Source organism: Ovis aries, chromosome 5 (genome assembly GCF_016772045.2).
Source record: "Ovis aries strain OAR_USU_Benz2616 breed Rambouillet chromosome 5, ARS-UI_Ramb_v3.0, whole genome shotgun sequence".
In the NCBI taxonomy this organism is placed as follows: domain Eukaryota; kingdom Metazoa; phylum Chordata; class Mammalia; order Artiodactyla; family Bovidae; genus Ovis; species Ovis aries.
Window position 1 is genome coordinate 19,855,108 of NC_056058.1, and position 16,380 is coordinate 19,871,487.

The 16,380-nt window shown below is 39.6% G+C and overlaps 1 long non-coding RNA gene across 1 annotated transcript in view; it reads left to right on the plus strand.

Moving 5' to 3' along the window:
- Nucleotides 1–6,679, plus strand: part of LOC132659810 (uncharacterized) — a 7,087-nt gene extending 408 nt beyond the window's left edge. The window contains exon 2 of the long non-coding RNA XR_009600660.1: nucleotides 6,126–6,679. This is a non-coding gene — a long non-coding RNA (uncharacterized LOC132659810). The remainder of the gene's footprint in view (nucleotides 1–6,125) is intronic.
- The last annotated feature ends 9,701 nt before the right edge of the window (nucleotides 6,680–16,380 follow it).

The following is a 16,380-nucleotide window of genomic DNA, read 5'->3' on the forward strand; positions in this document are numbered from 1 at the left end:
CGCTGGCCCGGCGCGGAGCCCGGGGAGCGCCCGAGTGGGCGAGCCGGCAGCTAGGCTCAGGTGTTAAAAAGACTGCCGCGTCCCTTCCCCCACCCCTCCCTTTACAGAGGCCTAAAGGGGTAGGTGACCAGCCCAGGGTCTCGTAGTTAGTGTACTGCCCTTGACACCGCCCATTTTTGTAAAAGAGACCGTGATTATTTTGAAACCGGAACCGTTAACTACCCCAGTGGGGAGACTGGGAGCAACGACTTAATTCTAATCCGCACGCCCTTTTCACATTGTGGTCTGTAACAGGCCCTTTTTGTTGTCCTTTAACTTATTCAAGCAAATGTCAAATTTTAACTTCAGGGTTATTGACGATCTCAGCCTAGGATTAAATGTTCCTCAGATCAGTTATTTCTGCACAGAGTTAAGAGTTGAAGGGTAATTTTAAAAAGCAACTACGTGTTTCTAAAGCTGCACTGTCCGATAGGTTAAGTAGCTACATTTGTAATTTAAAGTTTTCTAGTAGTCATATTAATTAAGTTACCAGATCTAGCAGGTAAAAGTGTAGGACACCCAGTTAAAATTTGAATTTCTTATATACAAGAAATTTTTTTTGACCAAACCATGAAGCCTGTGGAATCTCAGTTCCAGATCAGGGGACTGAACCTCTGGCTACGGCAGTGAAAGCTGGAAATCCTAAGCTTTGGACCACTAGAGAACTCGCAAACAATGTATAATTTTATACTAATAAAATGTGCACAAGGACATATGAAATTCAAATGTATTGTGTAGAGCAAACCTACATAATAAAGTCAAAAGAAACAGGTGAAATTAACTTTAATAACATTTATTTAACCCAATATACCCATAACATATTTCATAATGTAATCAATATAGAAATTATTATAATAGTTTACATTTTTATATAAGATCTTATATTTTTATAATTTTCATACTAAATCATAAGAATCTAGTGTGTAATCTTATAGCACATTTCAGTTTGGATTAGCCACACTTTTAAGAGCTCAGTAGCCACATGTAGCTTATGGGCTGTTTTATTGGACAGTGCTGTTCTAAGGCCTTTAAGAATTAGGGTTGTTAAATTTAACATTGGGGCATTTTCCTTTTTGTAATAGTAGTGGCTTAGTGATGGAGAACTAAACTTTCACTTTAAAATATAACCTGTTGGCTAAACCAATTGTGATGGATTCTACACTGAAAATAAAAATAGAGGAGAAGCTATCCTTGACAGGATGTTTTACACAAAGAAATAAACATTTCCATAAAATGTTTATTATGGGGCAAGGATTTTTTTTAAAAAATTAGGCTCAAATTCTTAATACAGGTTTTAGTCTTACTAAACAGGTCTTGCTTGTTTACACCAACTGTAACCTGCTACTGTTATTGCCTCCTGAAGATGCCTGGCTAGGATTAAATGTACTTAATCCTTTCTAGGATCTTATCTCAAGTAACAGTCCTTTGCTGGAGCTAACAGAAAGGAAAACGATGCTTCCATAAACTTTTAAAGTAAACTTTCAGAATTGTTTTAATATTGCAAAATAAATGAAAGCTGTGAGAAAAATGCTGACCTATGTCCAGACCAAAGGAGGTGAAAAAGTCTTATTTTAAGAAATAATCAATTGGGCGTCAGAAAACAGACCTGAAAGGGTTTAGAAACAATTCAGTAGGCTACCAGAGAGGTTGCAGGTCTTGAAAAACCATTTCTCTTGCATGGCTTATCCAGATGCACAAAGCCAAGAGCAACTCAGGGCCTTCCAGTTCTTGGTGGGGCAGGGATTACTCTCTGAATGTTATTATTATTTGAATTGCATCTTTTCAAAAGACATTGAACTCAGAATCTGAATCAGTTACCTGAGTCCTTTTAACCCTCAAGATTCTGAATTAGGATGTTCTTACTTTATAAAATAAAAGAAAATAAAACTGATGTTTATGGTAGATAGCAGATTCAGGATTAGAACCCTGTATTAAATGGATTAAAATGTTAGCAGATGTGGTAGTTGGTCTCCAGGATAGTACACAATGATCATTGTGTCCTGTGTTATTACAAAACAAAAATCAAAACAGAGTCAGTATTGCTAAGAGAACTTTATAAACTGAATCAGAAGCCATTAAAGAAGTTTGATTTATGAATGTCTTAATCTGAGTGGAATCTGACCTTTTGACCTGATGAAGTCACCCAAAACACCTACCAGAAACTCAAGCTGATTTGGGGGACCCCTCTCAGCTCAGTTCAGTCACTCAGTTGTGTCCGACTCTTTGTGACCCCATGGACTGCGGCATGCCAGGCTTCCCTGTCCATCACCAACTCCTGCAGGTTGCTCAAGCTCATGTCCATTGGGTCAATGATGCCATTCCAACCATCTCATCCTCTGTCATCCCCTTCCTCCTCCTACCTTCGATTTTTCCTAGCATCAGGGTCCTTTCCAATGAGTCAGTTCTTCACATCAGGTGGCCAAAGTACTGGAGCTTCAACTTCAGCATCAGTCCTTCCAATGAATATTTAGGACTGATCTCCTTTAGGATGGACTGGTTGGATCTCCTTGCAGTCCAAGGGACTCTCAAGAGTCTTCTCCAACACCACAGTTCAAAAGCATCAATTCTTTGGTGCTCAGCTTTCTTTATGGTCCAACTCTCACATCCACATGTGACTACTGGAAAAAACATAGCTTTGACTATTCAGACCTTTGTTGGCAAAGTAATGTCTCTGCTTTTTAATATGCTGTCTAGGTTGGTCATAACTTTTCTTCCAAGGAGCAAGCGTCTTCTAGTTTCACGGCTGCAGTCACCATCTGCAGTGATTTTGGAGCACCCCCCCCAAATAAAGACTCACTGCTTCCATGTTTCCCCATCTATTTGCCAAGAAGTGATGAGACTAGATGCCATGATCTTAGTTTTCTGACTGTTGAGTTTTAAGCCAACTTTTTCACTCTCTTGTTTCACTGTCATCAAGAGGCTCTGTAGTTCTCCTTTTGTTTGTGCCATAAGGATGTATCATCTGCATATCTGAGGTTATTGATATTTCTCCCAGCAATCTTGACTCCAGTTTGTGCTTCATCCAGCCTGGCATTTCCCATGATGTACTGGGCATATAAGTTAAATAAGCAGGGTGACAATATACAGCCTTGATGTACTCCTTTCCCAATGTGGAACCTGTCTGTTGTTCCATGTCCCGTTTTAACTGTTGCTTTGTAACCTGCATACAGATTTCTCAGGAGGCAGGTAAGGTGGTCTGGTATTTCCATCTCTTTCAGAATTTTCCACAGTTTGTTGTGATCCACACAGTCAAAGGCTTTGGTGTAATCAATAAAGCAGAAGTAGGTGTTTTTCTGAAATTCTCTTGCTTTTTTGATGATCCAACAGATGTTGGAAATTTGCTCTCTGGTTCCTCTACCTTTTCTAAATCCAGCTTGAACATCTGGAAGTTCACCATTCACGTACTGTTGAAGCCTGGCTTGGAGGACTTTGAGCATTACTTTGCTAGTGTGTGAGATGAGTGCAATTGTGCAGGAGTTTGAACATTCTTTGATATTGCCTTTTTTGGGATTGAAATGAAAACAGACCTTTTCCAGTCCTGTGACCACTGCCGAGTTTTCCAAATTTGCAGGCATATTGAGTGCAGCACTTTCACTGCATCATCTTGTAGGATTTGAAATAGTTCAACTGGAATTCCATCACCTCCACTAGCTTTGTTTGTAGTGATGCTTCCTAAGGCATACCTGACTTTGCATTCCAGGATGTCTGGCTCTAGGTGAGTGATCACACCATCATGGTTATCTGGGTCATGAAGATCTTTTTTGTATAGTTCTGTGTATTCTTGCTACCTCTTCTTAATATCTTCTGCTTCTGTAAGATCCATACCATTTCTGTTCTTTATTGTGCCCATCTTTGCATGAAATGTTCCCTTGGTATCTCTAACTATCTTGAATAGATCTCTAGTCTTTCCCATTCTATTGTTTCCCTCTATTTCTTTGCATTGATCACCAAGGAAGGCTTTCTTATCTCTCCGTGCTATTCTTTGGAACTCTGCATTCAAATGGGTATATCTTTCCTTTTTTCCTTTGCCTTTAACATTTCTTCTTTTCTCAACTATTTGTAAGGCCTCCCCAGACAACCATTTTACTATTTTACATTTCTTTTTCTTGGGGATGGTCTTGATCACTGCCTCCTGTACAATGTCATGAACCTCTGTCCATAGTTCTTCAGGCACTCTGTCTATCAGATCTAATCCTTTGAATCTATTTGTCACTTCCAGTGTATAATCATAAGGGATTTGATTTAGGTCATACCTGAATGGTCTAGTGGTTTTCCCTACTTTCGTCAATTTAAGTCTGAATTTGGCAATAAGGAATTCATGATCTGAGCCACAGTCAGCTCTCAGTCTCTTTTTTGCTCACTGTATAGAGCTTTTCCAGCTTCAGCTATAAAGAATATACTCAGTCTGATTTCGGTATTGACCATCTGGTGATGTCCATGTGTAGAGTCTTCTCTTGTGTTGTTGGAAGAGGGTGTTTGCTATGACCAGTGCATGCTCTTGGCAAAACTCCATTAGCCTTTGCCCTGCTTGCACTCCAAGGCCAAATTTGCCAATTACTCCAGGTATCTCTTGGCTTCCAACTTTTGCATTCCAGTCCCCTATAATGAAAAGGACATCTTTTTTGGGTGTTAGTTCTAGAAGGTCTTGTAGGTCTTCATAGAACCATTCAACCTCAGCTTTTTCAGCATTACTGGTTGAAGCATAGATTTGGATTACTGTGATATTAAATGGTTTGCCTTGGAAACAGACAGAGATCATTCTGTTGTTTTTGAGATTGCACCCAAGTACTGCATTGGAAAAGACTCTGATGCTGGGAGGGATTGGGGGCAGGAGGAGAAGGGGACGGCAGAGGATGAGATGGCTGGATGGCATCACTGACTCAATGGACATGAGTCTGAGTGAACTCTGGGAGTTGGTGATGGACAGGGAGGCCTGGTGTGCTGCGATTCATGGGGTTGCAAAGAGTCAGACATGGCTGAGCGACTGAACTGAACTGAACTGAACTGAACTGCATTTCAGACTCTTATTGACTGTGAGGGCTACTCCATTTCTTCTAAGGGATTCTCGCCCACAATAGTAGATATAATGGTCATCTGAGTTAAATTCACCCATTCCAGTCCATTTTAGTTCATTGATTCCCAAAATGTCTAAGTTCACTCTTTCCATCTCCTGTTTCACCACTTGCAATGTGCCTGATTCATGGATACATACCTTGATACATGCAATTTACTTAATGCTCCAGGTTCCTATGCAATATTGTTCTTTACAGCATCAGACTTTACTTCCATCACCAGACACATCCACAGCTAGGTGTTGTTTTTGCTTTGGCTTCATCTCTTCATTCTTTCTGGAGTTATTTCCTCACTCTTCTCCAGTAGCATATTGGGCACCTACCGACCTGGGGAGTTCATCTTTCAGTGTCATATCTTTTGCCTTTTCATACTGTTCATGGGGTTCTCAAGGCAAGAATACTGAAGTGGTTTGCCATTCCCTTCACCAGTGGACCACACTTTGTCAGAACTCTCCACCGTGACCCCTCCATCTTGGGTATCCCTACATGGCATGGCTCATAGTTTCATTGAATTAGACAAAACTGTGGTCCATGTGATCAGTTTGGGACCCTTACTCTGATTTAACTTGTAATAGTCTATCTACTTTTCAGACTCCTACCCTAAAACAGCTCATGCTCCTTAAGGGCAATTGCTTTCTGACTTGCGTCAGAGTCAGTTACAGCTCTTGCCAGGCAACTTTTAACTTCCATGCCTTTTTATCTTTATAAGTCCCTGGCTCTTTCTCTTCCATGGAACACTCCTTCAGGTTTCCCCTAATCTGTGTCTCCTGAATTGTAATTCTTAAGACCCAGGTAAACTATATTCTTATGTACAGCCTCCTGTAATTTTGTTGTTGTTGTTGTTGACAGTATTCATATTCTTGTGTAGGCTTCTCCCACTTAGTACCGCGATTGGTCTTTGTGACCAACAGCATATAGCACACGTGATATCTCATTACTTCAGTGATTACATTTTAAAGTGACCTCCCTCTTAGATACCCCTTCCACCCTTTCTCTGTCTGTCTTTTTCTTTAGGAGAAGCAAGCTTTCTGCTATGTTGTGAACAGCCCTTTGACTGTCCCAAGTGATGGCAAAGAATGAAGACTCCTGCCAACAGCCAATGAGGAACCAAGGCTCTCTGACCTGATATGAGTGAGCTTGTGAGGGGCAACTTCAGCATCGGTTGAATCTTTAGATGACTGCAGCCCTAACCAATAGCTTGACTGCAACCTCATGAGAAACTGAGCCAGCACCACCCAGCTAAGGTAGCTCCCAGATTCCTGAGCCTCATCAACTGAAGAGATAAAAGTTCATTGTCCAAAAAAAAAAAAAAGTTCATTGTCTTAAGCTGCTAAATTTTGAGGTACTTGTTATGCAGCAATATATAACTAATACATAGATTATTGAACAATATGTTGACTTAAAATACAGAAGAATAAACGTCTGTAACTCCTTGATTTGTTTTACCTTCTAAACAACAGAATAGAATTTTACAGATAAGCTTTATAATTTATTTCCCTGATAAGAGATAGCATACTGTATTGGTTAAAGGCATAACCTCTGAATAAAGATCAGTATTCAACTGCTGACTCTTTCATGTCTTAGCTTAGCAGGTTTTTAAAGCTTTCCAAACCTCAATTTCCCAGATGATAGTGCTTAACTCAGAGCAGTGCTTAACTCAGCGCCTAGGACCCATTAAGTGTGAAATAAATATTAGCCATAACTAATGGTTCTATTTTGATTACTGACTTTAAAGAAACACCTGTGGATGTGTCTGTAGCTTGTGTGGGATGAAGCAGTCAGTACTTACTTGCTTGAGGAAGAGGAAAGCTCTAAAGAACTCTTGAGAAACAAAAGACTAGAGGGTCCAGGCTTAGACGAATATTAGAGCTTCTGCATCAGGATAGAGGAGAATGCAGAAGGTCTGTCTAGCCTCTTCAGGTGATCCCTTAGATTGTGTATGGATTTTATAGAAAGGGGACCATGAGTAAAATTTTAAATAGCTATTTTTTGCCCAAGATCTCTGGTAGACATTGTTTGCCTTGGCCTCAAAACACCAGAGTATGACTCAAGAGTGAAGGAACAGGACTCTATCCACATCATCAGACAACATCCCAAGTGGCATGTCATCACCTATGTATATCAGCATTTTGGGCACCGTAGAGCAGCTGCAGCTGAGCTTGGCATGCAGGACTTCAGTTGCCAGTGGATATGCAGCACTTTTGTGCTGTTATCCAAGTGTCTACTACAGACACATCTCAGGGAAAAAAAAAAAGAGAGAGAGAGAAGTCTATGTTCATGAGCCCAGCTGTGGTTGGATATTGGAGTTGCACAAATAGAAGGGCCAGATAAATCATATTTGTGCTAGACTATTTTGTCCTGGACAGATAGGTAGCTAATCATGAAGAGAATGGGCCTTGAAACATTCTGCAGACTAAAAAATTATATAATCAAATACTTTGAACAGTTTTCAAAGGACTTATCAGATATCCAGACTTTTCCTTTGAATGAGTGTAATTTCCAATACAAACCCCCACAATCTAGCTTCAAGAAACACATGAGAGTTTAAAAATTTCATATAAATACTCACTGCCACAAAAGTGGGGGTAGAAATATAAACTTGTTCCCTTCAGGTACAGCTACAGAGAATGAGATGTGAAGTAGGTTGCTTGCATTTTAAAGGCTGGTTAGCACATTCTAGAATAGATGGAAGAGACCTTGGTGACAGCTAATATTAGAAATACAAATTTACCCCAAAAGATTTTATGAGCATCTGGGACATAGAAGGAAAATTGGATTGTTAATGTAATTTACTTCTTCATTCATTCAGCAAATTAGGTCATATGCCCAACCTTGTTCTGGAATTGAGAAAGACACTGTTCTCAGGGAGCTCAGATGGTAGGATAATTGGAGGATGGTGAAACCAACCACAAACTTATGAAAATAAGTATGAATGTCAAATAGTGGTTAAGTGCCAAGTAGAGATAAAAGAGCATAAGGGTGTAAAGAGTGACAGTCAGTGGGTGGCTGCTTTAGACTGAATGGTGAGTGATTATTTTTCTGAGCAGGTGATACCTGAGCAGAGGTGAGAAGGAGTCTATCATGTGAGGAACTGGGAGACAGTGTTCCAAGCAGAGGAACAAGTGCAAAGGCTATGAGGTGAGGACATGCACTTAGGAGGTTTGAGCAACAGAGGGAAGGTCAGCATTACTGGAACATAGTGATCAAAGTGAGTAGTGATGGGACATAAGGTCAGAGACATTGGCAAGAGGCCAGACCATCTAGTGCTTTGTAGATAGTGTCAAGGAGTTTGAATTTTATACTTGGTGCAATGAGAAACCATCAGAGTATTTTTAAGCAGAGAAAGGATAAGGCATGATTTCTATCCTGAAAAGAGCACTCTGGCTGCTATGTGGAGAACTGACCGTAGAGGACAAAAATGAAAACAGGTCGACTGGTTAGGAAACTTTTGGAGCATCACAGGCAAGAGTGGAGGATGGCCTGAAGTGGAGTGGAAGAGATAAGTAGGTGAATTCAGAATACAATTTGGAAGCAAAAGGTAACGTGACTTACTATTGCATATGGGCACGAGAGAAGGAATTAAGAATGACTCCTGGTTTGGGGCTTAAGTAACCTGGTGCCAGGTTTTGGAATGAGGAAATTGGGTGGGGTGGGGGATTTGGGAAATTAAGAATTTTACTTTAATTAAAAATTTTATTGTGATAAAATACACATAACGTCGTTTATCATCGTAACTCTAAGAGTACAGTTTAGTGGCATTAAGTGTGTTCATGATGTTTTACAACCATCACCAACTCTTTCCATCTTGCAGAATTGAAACTCTGTGTCCATTAAGCAATAACTGCGCATTCCCCACCCTCCTCAGCCCCTAGCAACCACCTTTCTACTTTCTGTCTCTGTGCATTTGACCATCCTTTGAACCTCAGTTACGTGGAATCGTATGGTATTTGTCCTTTGTGACTGCTCATTTCAGTAAGCATAATGTCCTCAAGGTTCCTGTGTGCTAAAGCATGTGTCAGGATTTTCTTCCTTTTTAGGACTGAATAATATTCCATTGTTCGTATGATATTCTACAGTTTGTTTTTCCATTCATCTGTCAGTGGACACTTGGGTTGCTTCCATCTTTTGGCTGTTGTGTATAGTGTGAATATAGGCGTATAAACATCTCTTCAAGTTCATGCTTTCAATTCTTTGAGTGTATATCCAGAATGAAGTTTCTGGATTATATGGTAACTCTAGTTTTAATTTTTTGGAGGAACTGCCATACTGTTTTCCATAGGGACTGCACCATTTTACATTTCCATCAACAGTGCAACAAGATCCTCCTTGACTTGTTACTTTCCCCTTTTCTAAAAATAGTAGCTATTCTATTAATAATAAGGTACAAAGTGATATCTCATTGTGATTTGTGATGATTAGTAATGTTGAGCATCATTTCATATGCTTATTGGTCATTTGTGTGTTTTCTTTGAAGAAATGTCTATCCAAATTCTTTGCCAGTTTTAATTGGGTGATTTTGTTGTTGTTTGTGATGTAGGAGTTCTTTTTATGTTCTATGTATTAACCACTTATAAGATGTATAGCTCCCAAATATTTTCTGCCATTCCATGGGTTGCCTTTTTACTCTGTTGATTAGATCCATTTATGTTAAGAAGTTTTAAGTTTTGATGAAGTTCAATTTTATCTATATTTTCTTTTCTTGCCTGTGCAAAATAGTTTTATTTTAAATATAAAAGTAAACTAATATTTAAATATAAAGTTTGGAGACAGTTGGACATACAAGTCTGAAGATCATAGGAGAGGTCTGAATGAGATATAGAGTTATCAATGTATGGATGGTATTTATAACCATGGGTCTATATGAGACCAACCAAAAGAGAAGATACATAGGAACACATAGGTCTCCTAATAGGATACAGTCATACTGAAGTAAGCTTTCATAGGAAAATATCAGAAGGTTTTGACTGAGTTAAATTCGAGTAATATGAGTTATTGAAGATCTTAATCTTCTGAGCTAGATGCCTGGTTAGAAATTAGAAACTCCTGGAAAAGTTTCAACCCTCTTTGCTATTGTATTATTACAATAATAATACTAATAATAGCCTAAGACATCATTTAGTCCTCACAGTGGCTGCTTAGGATATTCTTATTGTCCCCACGTTACAGATAAAGAAACCAAAGTGAGTAATTCACCTAGTTATTATAGTTAGTAAGTGGCAGGGCCAAATTAAAACTCTGGTTGGTCTACCTCAAGTCTACACTATTAATTATTAATGTCATTATTATGAAAAATGAAATCTATCCCCCGGCCTTTACCAACTGACTACATTCAGTCTCCTTAGGTTTCATATCACCGTAGTCACATCTTTGTTGGTGGTGAACAGTCCAGGAAAGGTGGAACCGATCCTGATACCTCAGTTAGGCTGACCTGCAGGCTCTTCTTTTGAACACTCTGGATCTTAAAACTGTGCCAGGTTCTCATACACCAAAAAGAAAAGAAAAAAACTGATGGACACAGCACCCTAGAAACAACAGAAGTTGTCCCATTTTTACTCCCTTTCATCTTCTTCCTAGATATTATGGTCCTTTGCTTCTAACGTGCTTCCCTGATAGCTCAGTTGGTAAAGAATCTGCCTGCAATGCGGGAGACCTGGGTTTGATCCCTGGGTTGGGAGGATCCCCAAGAGAAGGGAAAGGCTACCTACTCCAGGATTCTGGCCTGGAGAATCCCATGGACTGTATAGTCTGTGGGATCACAGACAGTCGGACATGACTGAGCGCCTTTCACTCTCACTCACTCACTTTGCCTCAGTCCCAGCTCCTCCATTGTCTTGTCATTCTGTCCTGTGCTGCAAAACCCCCAGTCCAGCCCTTTGTGCATTTCATTCTGACCCTGGGACAGTAGAGATCACACAACTATGGGAACTGGTGTCTCTACAAATTTACCGTTTCAATCACAGGTGGACTTTTGCCCCGTCTGTTATTCTCCCAACTCACATGTTCCTCCAGCCCATCAGTGATCCCCCTTCCCTTCTTCATCTTGATTCAGGAGCAGATTGAGAGTGAAGAGTAAAATGGTTTTGATTTATCTTGGGCTTAGAGTTTGTAAGATGGGTAAACAGAATGACTCGGGTAGCAGTGTGAGTGTAATGAAGGGGTCATGAGGTATCAACTGGAAGGGAAAGGAACGGATGTCAAGGTCAGAGCTAAACAGTTGTGAAGAAAATAAAAGGTCCTGGAATGAGGTGGAGTTGTTGTGACTGATGATGGGGCCCAGGGTGTGTCCTTGTCAGGGAGGGATTATAGAACTGTAAAGGTCAAGTTAGTATGAGGATGTGGTGTAGGATTACTCATTACCTGAGCACAAAAGTCATCAATACCTCAGGTTGGATTCCAGACAACTCACAGAATGTGGATAAACAACTGGCACGTCGTTGGTAACAGGAAACAGAAGGGCAGAGCATAAACCTTGAAGGAAACATTTTATATATGTGAAGGTGAGGAAGTTATGGTGGAGAACAAGGAATGTCCTAAGATCTTACCTGGCTCTGAAGTTCACAGGAGGTCGAAAAGAGAGAGTCTCCGTTTGAAAGACAGGAGCACGAGGAAGTGGAGTGCTCAGGGGAAGCTGGAGCTCTGTCAAGGCGAGGATGTGGAGAGAGCAACCAGGGATGTTCTTGATGGAGGAAAGCTGCCTATCCACAGTGGAGCAGGGTTTCAGAGGACACAGTAGCAGGGAAGGGGGCAGTGGGAATGGGAGCCGGTGGGCTGGGACAGGGAGCAGCCAGAGGGGAGCCAGAATGAGAGTATTCAACGAAAGGGGTTAAACTTGCAGTGCCGCTTTCAAGGTTCCAAAAATCAGGTTTCAGACATTTTTGTTCTAACTCAGACACACTGAGTGATGGTTCAGATCTTCATAATTTTTTATGACCCATTCATCAGTCTGTTAAATATGACCTCATGATAAGGTAATTTACCTCAGCAGAGCAAGTTTGGCTTGATCTAAATCAGGGTAGAGGTGACTGCTGCTTAAGCAGAGTGAGAGGAGAGATAAAAATGCCAGGTTGGGATGGGAGAAAATGACTTTGACCTGGGTTTCAACTCCACAGAGCTCAGGTCCAGGTTGGGGCACTAGCCTAGTTACTGAGGCCAAAAGGAAGGAGCTTATGATCTGGCTAGACTGTGTCCGTGGAGAGCTCCAGTTTTATATTCTTATGTTTTTCATCTTTGCTCCCCAGGACTTTGTACTTTATAATCATAGAGAAATTAAAAAAGAAAAACTTTTATTAAGTTAATGAAATGAAAGTAAAAGATAAAAAGTTTAATTTTTAACTTCTATATGATTATAAAAATATGTTATTTGTAAACAATTATAAAGTATGAAAGACTGCAGAAAAGAAACTAAAATAGAAGTCATCTGTAATCCCCCATCCAAACATACCTATTGTTAATACCTTGAGATATTTCCTTCAGGTTATTTTTTTCATGTTTTTTAAACATAGTTTATTCATCCATGAATTCATTAATTGGTCAGTACTACTGTATACATTTAAAAATACTTGCCCTATACCGCAAGTATTGTATCATGTTATTAAAAATAATTCTTAAGCAATATTTTTGAAGGCTGAATAACGTACTTTCATAAAAATACACCGTTATTGATTTAACTATTTCCATACTGAGTTTTTAAAATTGTAATTTAAAAAATTTAAATTTACCATCTTAACTATTTTTATGAGTACAGCTCTGTAGTACTAAATATATTTACATTGTTGTGCACAGATCTCTAGAACTTTTCCATCTTGCAAAGCCAAAAGGTACCAAGAACTAATTCCTCTTCATCTCTTTTTCTCTCTTTCCCCCTGACTTGGTAACTGTCTTTCTAATTTCTATGATTTTGACTGTTTTAGATACTTCCTATGAGTGGAATCATACAGAATTTGTCCTTTTGTGACTGGCTTATTTCACTTAGCATAGTATCTTGAGGTTCATCTGTTTTTAAGGCTTTATAGCATTCCATTATATGTATAAGCCACATTATCTTTATCCACTCATTTGTAGATGGACATTTGGGCTGCTTCCAGCTCTTTGCTATTGTGAATAATGCTGTGATGAACATGGGTGTGCAAAACAGCTCTTTGAGATCCTGCTTTGAATCATTTTAGATATATACCTAGAATTGGGATTGATAGATGATACGATAATTCTATTTTTAATTTTTTGAGAAAACTCTATAGTCTGTGTGTTATGGAAAATTTCTGTTTTCCATAATGGCTGTACCATCATACATTCTCACCAGTGGTGCACAAGAATTCCAATTTCTCCACATCCTTACCCATACGTGTCTTCTGTTCTGTTGATAATGGCTATACTAATGAGTATTAGGTGGTATCTCATTATGGTTTCAATTTTCATTTGCATTTCTTTAATGATGAAAACAATTGGAAAGACTAGAGATCTCTTCAAGAAAATTGGAGATACCAACATTTCATGCAAAGATGGGCTCAATAAAGGACAGAAATGGTATGGACCTAACAGAAGCAGAAGATATTAAGAAGAGATGGCAAGAATATACAGAGGAACTATACAAAGGGATTTTCACAGCCCAGATGATCACGATGGTGTGAGATCACTCACCTAGAACCAGACATCCTGGAATGTGAAGTCAAGTGGGCCTTAGGAAGCATCACTACAAACAAAGCTAGTGGAGGTGATGGAATTCCACTTGAGCTATTTCAAATCCTGAATGATGATGCTGTGAAAGTGCTGCACTCAATATGCCAGCAAATTTGGAAAACTCAGCAGTGGCCACAGGACTGGAAAAGGTCAGTTTCCATTCCAATCCCAAAGAAAGGCAATGCCAAAGAATGCTCAAACTACCGCACAATTGTACTCATCTCACACGCTAGTAAAGTAATGCTCAAAATTCTCCAAGCCAGGCTTCAGGAATACATGAACCGTGAATTTCCTGATGTTCAAGCTGGTTTTAGAAAAGGCAGAGGAACCAGAGATCAAATTGCTAACATCTGCTGGATCATTGAAAAAGCAAGAGAGTTCCAGAAAAATATCTATTTCTGCTTTATTGACTATGCCAAAGCCTTTGACTGTGTGGATCACAATAAACTGTGGAAAATTATGAAAGAGGTGGGAATACCAGACCACCTGACCTGCCTCTTGAGATATCTGTATGCAGGCCATGAAGCAACAGTTAGAACTGGACATGGAACAACAGACTGGTTCCAAATAGGAAAAGGAGTACGTCAAGGCTGTATGTTGTCACCCTGCTTATTTAACTTATATGCAGAGTACATCATGAAAAACGCTGGGCTGGATGAAGCACAGCTAGAATCAAGATTGTGGGAGAAATATCAATAACCTCAGATATGCAGATGACACCACTCTTATGGCAGAAAGTGAAGAGGAATTAAAAAGCCTCTTGATGAAAGTGAAAGAAGAGAGTGAAAAAGTTGACTTAAAACTCAACATTCAGAAAACTAAGATCATGTCATCCGGTCCCATCACTTCATGGCAAATAGATGGGGAAGTAGTGGAAAGAGTGTCAGACTTTATATTTTTGGGCTCCAAAATCACTGCAGACAGTGACTGCAGCCATTAAATTAAAAGATGCTTACTCCTTCGAAGCAAAGTTATGACCAACCTAGACAGCATATTAAAAAGCAGAGACATTACATTGCCAACAAAGGTCCGTCTCGTCAAGGCTATGGTTTATCCAGTAGTCATGTATTGATGTGAGAGTTGGACTATTAAAGAAAGCTGAGCGCTGAAGAATTGATGCTTTTGAACTGTGGTGCTGGAGAAGACTCTTAAGAGTCCCTTGGACTGCAAGGAGATCTAACCAATCCATCCTAAAGTAAATCAGTCCCGAATATTATTGGAAGGACTGATGTTGAAGCTGAAACTCCAATACTTTGGCCACCTGATGCAAAGAACTGACTCATTTGAAAAGACCCTGATGCTGGGAAAGATTGACGGCAGCAGGTGAAGGGAATGACAGTGGATGAGATGGTTAGATGGCATCACCAACTCGATGGACATAAGTTTGAGTAAAGTCCAGGAATTGGTGATGGACAGGGAGGCATGGCATGCTGCTGTCCATGGGGTTGCAAAGAGTTAGACACAACTGAGCAACTGAACTGAACTGAACTGAATGATGAGTGATGTTGAGCATCATTTCTTACAAATGCCTGCCATTTTCATATCTTCTTTGGGGAACTGTCTGTTCAGTTCCTTTGCTCATTTTAAAACAGGTTATTTGCTCTTTTGTTGTTGAGTTGTATGAGTTCTTTTTGTATTCTAGGTATTAACCCTTTAGCAGATATATGATTTGCAAATATTTTCCCTCATTTCCCGGGTTGTCTTTTTGTTCTGATCTTTCCTTTGACACTCAGAAGTTTTAAATTATGATGCAATCCCATTTGTCTGTTTTTGCTTTTGTTGCCAGTGCTTCAATGTCATAGCCAAGAAATCATTGCCAAATTCAAAGTCCTGAAGCTTTTCTTCTCAGAGTTTATAGTTTTAGGTCTTACAGTTAAGTCTGTTTTGAGCTCATTTTTATATATGGTGTAAGATATGGGTCCAATTTCATTGTTTTGCACATAAATGTACAGTTTTTTTAAAAAAATTCATTGTCGGGACTGTCCTTTTACCATTGTGAGGCCTTGACATGCTTGTGAACATTGTTTGGCTATACGTGCAAGTTTGTTTCTGGCACCCCTACTTTGTTCCATTGGTTCATATATCTTGCTTTATGCCAGTATCAAACTATCTTGATTGCTGTTGCTCTTTAGTATTACTTTTGAAACTGGGAAGTGAGAGGCCTCCAGTTCTTTTCTTCTGTTTGAAAATTGTTTTGGCTCTTCAGAGTTCCTTAAGATTCCACATGAATTTTAGGATGATTCTTTTTCCTAGTTCTGCAAAAATGCCGTTGGGGTTATGATAAGGATGACGTTGAATCTGTAGATGAGTTTGGTTAGTAGGGACATTCCACTGATATCTGAGACTTCCAATCCATAAGCGCAGCATGTCTTTCCATCTGTTTCTAACTTCTTTTAGCAGTGTTTCATATTTTCAGTCCTTTTACCTCCTTTGCTAGGCCATGTTTTGCTGTTTAATCACTAAATCGTGTCTGTCACTTTTGCAACCCCATGAACTGTAGCCTGCCAGGCTCCTCTATCCATTGGATTTCCCAGGCAAGAATACTGGCATGAATTGCCATTTCCTTCTTCAGGGGATCTTCCCAACCCAGGGA